Source organism: Amblyomma americanum, chromosome 1 (assembly GCF_052857255.1).
Source record: "Amblyomma americanum isolate KBUSLIRL-KWMA chromosome 1, ASM5285725v1, whole genome shotgun sequence".
Classification (NCBI taxonomy): Eukaryota; Metazoa; Arthropoda; class Arachnida; order Ixodida; family Ixodidae; genus Amblyomma; species Amblyomma americanum.
The window spans coordinates 470,906,054-470,913,637 of NC_135497.1; positions in this window are offsets into that span (position 1 = coordinate 470,906,054).

Genomic DNA, 7,584 nt, shown 5'->3' on the forward strand with positions numbered 1-7,584 from the left:
CGTTTCATCTCAGTTATTTTATGCCGTCTCTTTATTGGACACACACACCTAACACATAACTTTCTAATGAAAAAACAAGACAGACCTTTATGTGAGAAATGTTGGGATGAGCTCACAGTAAACCAAATCCTATTCTCGTGCACACAACTCGAATGGCTAAGGAAAAAATATTTTACCGTATTTTACAATGAAGGCATTTCCTTCCACCCCAATTTACTTTTAGGAGATAATCCGCGTGTAAAATTTTCATCTGTCTTAAGATTCCTGAATGAAGCAACAAAATATAATATCGCAGAACTATTATTCCTAAAAATTCTTAACCTATGCTTTGACGCAATTTATGATACACCTCATTCATTTTCTCAGGCCTGAGAAGAAGGCTGAGGTCTACATTTGATTAGTTGGGTTCCTTGGAGTCCATGTCCGGACAAGGAATTTCACTGAGGACACCCAATTCTTGAAATAAATTATACCATGTGTTTGGTGAATGATAACCTGAGTAGCTTATGCGCCATAAAATCCCAATAAAATACAATAATATTGCACTTAATAATTTCCCTTTCCGCATTTCAGTGAGCTGTAATTAAATTTAAACCGAAGCCTTCACGTTAGCCCCCCTGTAGCAGCCCTACTGAAATGTAATCCAAAAAAGAAAACACAAGGTATTCTACCGGCCTCTCATCAGCACAGAGCATAATCACTCGCAAGGCAACAATCATAACATTTGGGTTGCACCTGTCCCGCTATCCAGAAGGAAACAGCGCTCAACGTGCCCGTTTTTCCAATGATGTGACTAACCGTAACGGAAATTTCAAAGCTCATCTTGTAAGCGATCGAGATGAAGTTCCTTTGTGAACTCACAAGCGCTCCCCTGCGAGGCGAGAGCAGAGTGGGCGTGTGACGGACCTTGCTGCTGCCACCACACGACCTCAACAAAGAGCCGTGCATATGGAACACCGCAAATGTGTGCTGCTTGGAGAAGGAGAGCACCTTACGAGTTCTGCAATAGCAGCAACCTTAACTACCCAGTACTAGGCGCATATTAGTAACCTTACGCTACCGTTACTCTGGCTGCGTAGGGCCGGTATATGCGCCGGTTTAATGTGGGACAAAATGTGTGAGCGCATGTTCCATGTAATTTGATGATAATTTTATCTTTAGCACTTCTCGCACAAAAAGATAACATTTAGCATTTTAAATTGTACCATTGTCTTACAAAAAGTGCGGCATATGTGTCCACCTACCCTGGGAGGCATACTAAAAAGAGCAATGCCATTTTGCCACTGACAGACTCGGGTACACAAATATTTTAGCACGAGCAAAATTTCACTCACTTGAAAAGTCCCATGCAAATTGCTTGAATATTGTCACGAAGTAGTGACTGCAGTCCGGAGAGCAAAATAGCGTCTAAACAAAACTCTTTATTTGGGCTGACTAGCGCCCACAATAGACTGAATTACTCGGCGACAGCGTAGCAACAAGCGTCCTCGGCAGTCGTCGAACAGAATGCCCGCCGTAGTCGGCCATGATCAATTTAAAGCTGATAGCGAACTTTCGTGATAAAGCGTGCAAAGTTACCAGGACATTCTGTAACAAAGTAAAATCAACTCTGCCTCCATGCGATCACTCGAGATAAATCTGGTCGCGTCTTGCGTCGCGAACAAAGCGATAATGCGGCGTGGCGGCAGATTTCTAGAATGAACAAACACTGCAAAGACTCGCGGCAATAAGCTTGTCTGAAGTGGATTTATTTATTGATTTTATTCATTTTATTTATACATACTGCAGCCCCTTTGTGGGGCTACTGCAGGAGTGGGCTAGACAAAAAGTCATAAAAAAACCAAGGAAACAATAACATTTAAAAATTCACGAGAAATTAGGCAGATGACACGAATGAAACTCAAAATAACAGCAACACTAAGGTACAGTGCATAAACGAGAATGAGTCAATACGCAGTAACAAGAACAAAGTACGTAAAATCAGGTGTATTTAACTCTTAACACGAAATCGTTTAATGGCAGTGACCTAATTGTTTCGGGAATTAAGTTCCAGAATTCAATAGTACGTTGAAAAAAGCTGTATTTAAATTTATTACATCGAGCAAAGTAAGGCTTAATATCGTGACTCCTACTTGACGGAGGAATATCTGTAGGAATAAATATGGGATGGTGAGGCAGGATAAGAAAAATGTACGATGACATGCAGGAATTTTAATGACTCAATGTGACCGCGTACGAATAAAGGCGTTAGGTTCAGAGAAGATAAGGCACGAGAAGGTGAAAAAAATGATGATCATAGCGTCGATATATGAACCTAAAAGATTTTCGTTGTATGCTCTCAATGGAGTTAATGTCGCACTGCTTATCAGGCTTCCAGACAAGAGGAGCATAATCTACGATTGGGCGAATTAAAGTTTTATACAGTAGTAACATAGTTTTCTTTGGAGAAATGTTGAAATTGCACCTCAAATACCCGAGCTTACTGATTGCTTTAGTGCAAATGAAATTAATGTGCTTTGACCAGGACATGTTAGTGGTAAATATGACACCAAGATAATTACATTCCGAAACCCTGTGCAGGGATAAGTCGTTGAAAGTGTAATTGATCAATGAAATAGAGGCACTATTAGAAAAGATGGTGGTTAGATATTGAGAAAACCACAATGAATAAAGGACGAGAAAGAGAGAGAGAGAGAAAGACGGAGAGCAGGGAGGTTAACTAGGCAGTGCCCGGTATGCTACCCTACACGTGGGAAGGGGAACAGAGGGAGAGATATAAAAGGGAGAGAACAAAGGGATATGATCACTTTTCCACGTGTCAGTTGGCCGTTACTTCTAGGGTACACAGGGCACACACAGAGAGTTCACAATCTTGCACTCAGTCCTGAGTCCTTCAAGAACTTTAAAAGTGCCTTCAAAGCTGTCCTCTGCGATGAAGGCTTACTCCAGGGGCCCAGAATCTTGGCTTCAGTAAGGGGTCGAGGATCTAAACGGCGGAGTGTTGCAGCCAGGAGTGCACGCTCACGCTGAAACCGAGGGCAGTTACAAGAAAGTGTTCTATAGTTTCGGCTTTCCCGCAAATCTCACAAGCATGAGTCTGCCATTGCGATTAAGTGGGAGTAGGCATTTGTGAACGCCACTCCCAGCCAGAGGCGACGCAACAGCGTAGCATCGCAGCGGGAGAGGCCCGACGGAGGACTGAGTCGGAGTAAGGGGTCTAGGCGGTGCAGACGGCATGTGGAGTTGCTAGTGGATGACCATGACGCTAAAAGCTCTCTTCGGCCAAGCATTCGCAGATGTCTTGCTGCGTCGGCTCTTGTCAACGGTATCTGGACAATTTTGGCACTGCCGTGAGCCGTTCGAGCTGCAGCGTCAGCTTCGTCGTTTCCAACAATGCCACAGTGCCCCGGTATACACTGGAAGACGATGTCATGACCCTCTTCCTGCGCCTGATGTTGGAGATGTCTTAATTCAGCTACCAATTGATCGTGATCGCCATGGCGTAACGCAGAATTAGGACACTGAAGGCTGCTTTTGAGTCGCAGAACACAGCCCATTTGTGGGGTGTTTGTGCACCGATGTACTGCACAGCCGCACGAAGAGCGGCCAATTCTGACACGGTGGAGGTGGTCCGATGCGAAGTTTGCTGAATAATACTGGTCTGTCTCGCAGGAATCACCAGGGCGTAGGTTTAACTTGTACCTGAGACCGAACCATCTGTATACACATGAGTGCGGTCACTATATGCGGCGTGGAGTAGGCAGAGTGTGAACTGTTTAATGGCCGGTGTCGATAAGTTCGGTTTTTTGTTATGCCCGGAATTGTAAGGCGCACGCATGGCTCCCGCAGACACCACAGCGCAGAGGAAGGCCGTGCTGCCGGGGTAAACTGCGATGAGATGGACGACTGGCGGGCTGCTATAACCTTTGAAAACGCTACGTGTGGTCTTTGATTCGCCACTCACACAAGGTGGTGCTGTGGAATCCTTGTTAGATGCCATATGTGGATCCGCAGGGTTTCAAGGGTTATATACGTCGAGAGCGGGTAGTCCTGGGCGATTGCAATGGTAGCAGCTGTTGATGCGCTGCGAGGGAGACCCAGGCATGTGCGATGTGCCTGACCTTGTATAGCTTGCAGGGCACGCAAATTTGTCTTGCATGTGCTTGAAAGCACTGGTGCACAATACCGCAAAAATTCCAAAAAAAGTGCTCTGTAGAGTTGCATCATTGATAGAATCGACAATCCCCATTATTTGCCGCCATGAAATCTGAGCAGGTGTGTGATATAGATTAGTTTTTCTTTACAATGCTGCAATGTGGGCTCCATGATAAATTCCGATCTATAACAATTCTTAAAAAACGATGAGATGCACGATAGACAATGACATGGCCGTCAATAGTTAGCGGATAACGTGTCATACTTTTGCGCGTGAATGCCACTATAGCGCACTTCTCGGCTGACACGCTCAGACCTTGCTCTCGAAGATAGGAGGAAGTTATGGTTGCTGCCCTTTTAAGTCTTGCTTGCACCTGGAGACGCGTCACAGAGGAGACCCAGATGCAGATGTCATCGGCATACATAGAGATATGAACGGTATTAGGTAGGTACTCCTGAAGTGTTATAAGTGTTAGATTAAACAAAGTAGGACTGAGCACTCTGGCCTAAGGCACGCTCTGGTAGGTGTAATGCACGGGTGCGGAGCCATCCTCACACATAATAAAAAATGTCCTTTTGGTCAGATAGCTTTGGATCCACCTATACATCCGTCCACTGATTCCAACAGCCTCTAGCGCATCAAGGATGGCCTCATGTGTCACGTGATCGTATGCACCTCTGATGTAAAGAAAAAGTGCCGCGCACATGCGCTTCTGGCGTTTCTGTTGTACTGTGGACTCGTGATCAATGACGTTTTCTATAGAGGAGCGACCCCGTCGAAAAGCCGCCATGGCATTAGGATACACGTTATTGTGCTCAAGGTACCACTCAAGACGCGCCAGAAGCATTCTTTCTATGACTTTTCCCACACAACTGGCCAAAGCTATTGGCCTGTATGATGACGGGTCGAGTGGGAATTTCCCTGGTTTTAGTAATGGTATCATGCGACTGGATTTCCACTGGGGAGGGACAACTCCGTCTTGCCACGAGTGGTTGTAAAGGCTGAGTAGCTCTATACGCGCGTCGTGACCAAGGTGGCACAGGGCAGCATATGTAATGCCATCTACACCTGGTGCAGACGAATGCTTACATTCTGCCAGGGCAACATCAAGTTCCTCACGAGTAAACACAACATCCATCGATGAATCCCATGATGCAGGAGGAACACGCTGGGAACCCGAGGTAGTCACTGCACCCGCGATCGTCCTGCAGAAGTCAGTTGCAATTTCAATCGTCGAGGAAGCGGTGCCGCCGTCCGAGCGACCCCGACAGCGATGACACCATCGAGTACCTCAGCGAGGCCAGCAGTGAGGACGGCTTTGAGACTTACCTCAGCCGGAGGAACAAGAGAAGACTGCTCAGAGCCAGATCGTCATCCAGTGAGTCCACTGTAAAAACCAGTGGCCACACACTGGCACACACCATCCTCATCCTTCCTGTGCAGCCAACCGACAACATGCGGCGGCTTAACACGCAAGTCGTCTCTGTAGAACTCGAGGCCCTTGTGCCTAACGAAGTCAAAGACGTTCGAGTGAATGCGCGGAAGAACACTGTAGCCGGTGATGTCCACCACGCGGCTGCGTTAGAACCACTGCGGGCCATAACCCAGCTCGGCGGATTATCAGTGCGTTCTGTTATACCCCTCGGCGGGAACGAGTCCTCTTCCGGCGTAATTTATGATGTCGAAGAGGCTATCAAGCGAGATGATTTGCCAATACTCATGAAGCCGGCAAATGATGGCACCGTCATTCTACGAGTACCACGTCTGGGCAATTTTCGTTGTGTGAAGATTTTGTTCCAAGGCGACAGGCTTCCATCACTCGTGAAGGTGGGCCATTTCCTTAATGCAGTGCGGCCATTCATTCCGAAACCCCTGCAGTGCCACAAATGTTTGAAACTGGGTCATGTGAGCGGGGTCTGCGACAACACGAGAGTGTGCTCTCGTTGCCCCGGAGCTCTCAGCGCTGAGTCATGTAATGCAACAGTGCTTAAGTGTGCCAACTGCAACGGGCCTCATGACGCCTCATCTAAGAATTGTCCGCGCTTAAAAAACGAGCGTGCCGTTCTGAAGCAAATGGTTCGGGACAATTCTACGCACCGTGAACCTGCCGCGACAGTTAGGAAAAGACGTTCTCGCCGCAAGAACTCAAGGAAGTGTATTGCAGAAAGCAACCACATCGACGCGCCCACGGCACCTTCTTCTCAGCCTCCTCCCGTGCCGCCACGTACAAGTGTGTCCAGTCCGCGAAATATCGCCAAGGATAATCAGACCTCTTCGTGTGCGGATGCTTGGCCAGCGCTTCCACCATTACGTCCTACTGAGCCTCCTCAGCGCAAGCTTTAATCGCCGAGCTCACCTGTCGTTAGAGAAGGGCTCCCAAATCAAGATCGCCAAGCCCTCGTGATCCTCAGGACGGTGGTCAACGCCGTTCACCCTCTGATACAGGCCCTGCAATCATCAACCGCCCGAACCATCTTACTGGTGCTGGACTCTCTGGTTCCAGCACTACGAGATCTTTAAAACAGAAAAGCTGGCCAGCTTCCCATGTTTCTTGAGGACGTCAGGGGCGCTGCGGTCTTCCAGTGGAACGCAAGAGGCCTAAAGTCACGAATCGCAATTTCTCGGCAATATGTTTTCAACAACCACTTCCCGATATTAGTCATCTGTGAACCTAACTTATCCCATGCAATCAGGCCTTCCGGGTGCGAGCCCTTCTTTGCTCCGACATGCGGGGAGTGCAGCAAAGTTCTGGTCTACATCCGCACAGACATAACGTACGTTTGCTGCCCAGTTCAACCCCACAATGACAATCAATACGCGTGTTTTATAGTCAAAAAAGAATCCATAGAGTTCGCACTGATTGCGGCCTATGTCTCCCCATCCTCTAAATTAGACTGCGAGAGGTTGAAGAGAATTATTTAGGCAACCCGGGCTCCTTAGATTATTAGCGAAGATTTCAACGCCCACCACCAACTGTGGGGAAGTCCTATAGTCAACGCCAGTGGGCGGAATCTGGCCTTATTTGCTTCAGAAAATGAACTTTCGGTAATGAATGACGGCAGCCCGACATACCTGCGAGGAAGTTCATACAGCAGTTGCCTAGACCTGACCTTAGTTTCGCGGTCTCTGCGCCGGCGTGTCCAGTTGTTTTGTGATGTGGAGACCCACGGGAGTGACCACATACCCACCTACCTCAAGATTCCAGGTCTTGGGGCGTCCGGCCTAACTAAACACGCGCACATCGATTGGACAGCATTTAAAACTCGAATGGAAGAGGCGTGTAAAGAAGCTCTCACTTCCAGTTTAGAGGACATTATAGCAACAGCAATGAAGGCTGCTAGAGGCTTCCTCACGTCAACTAGAATTCGCACCGAATTTGATGTCGAATTAGACCACCTACCTGCTATTTGTCGGCGTGCATAAAGACG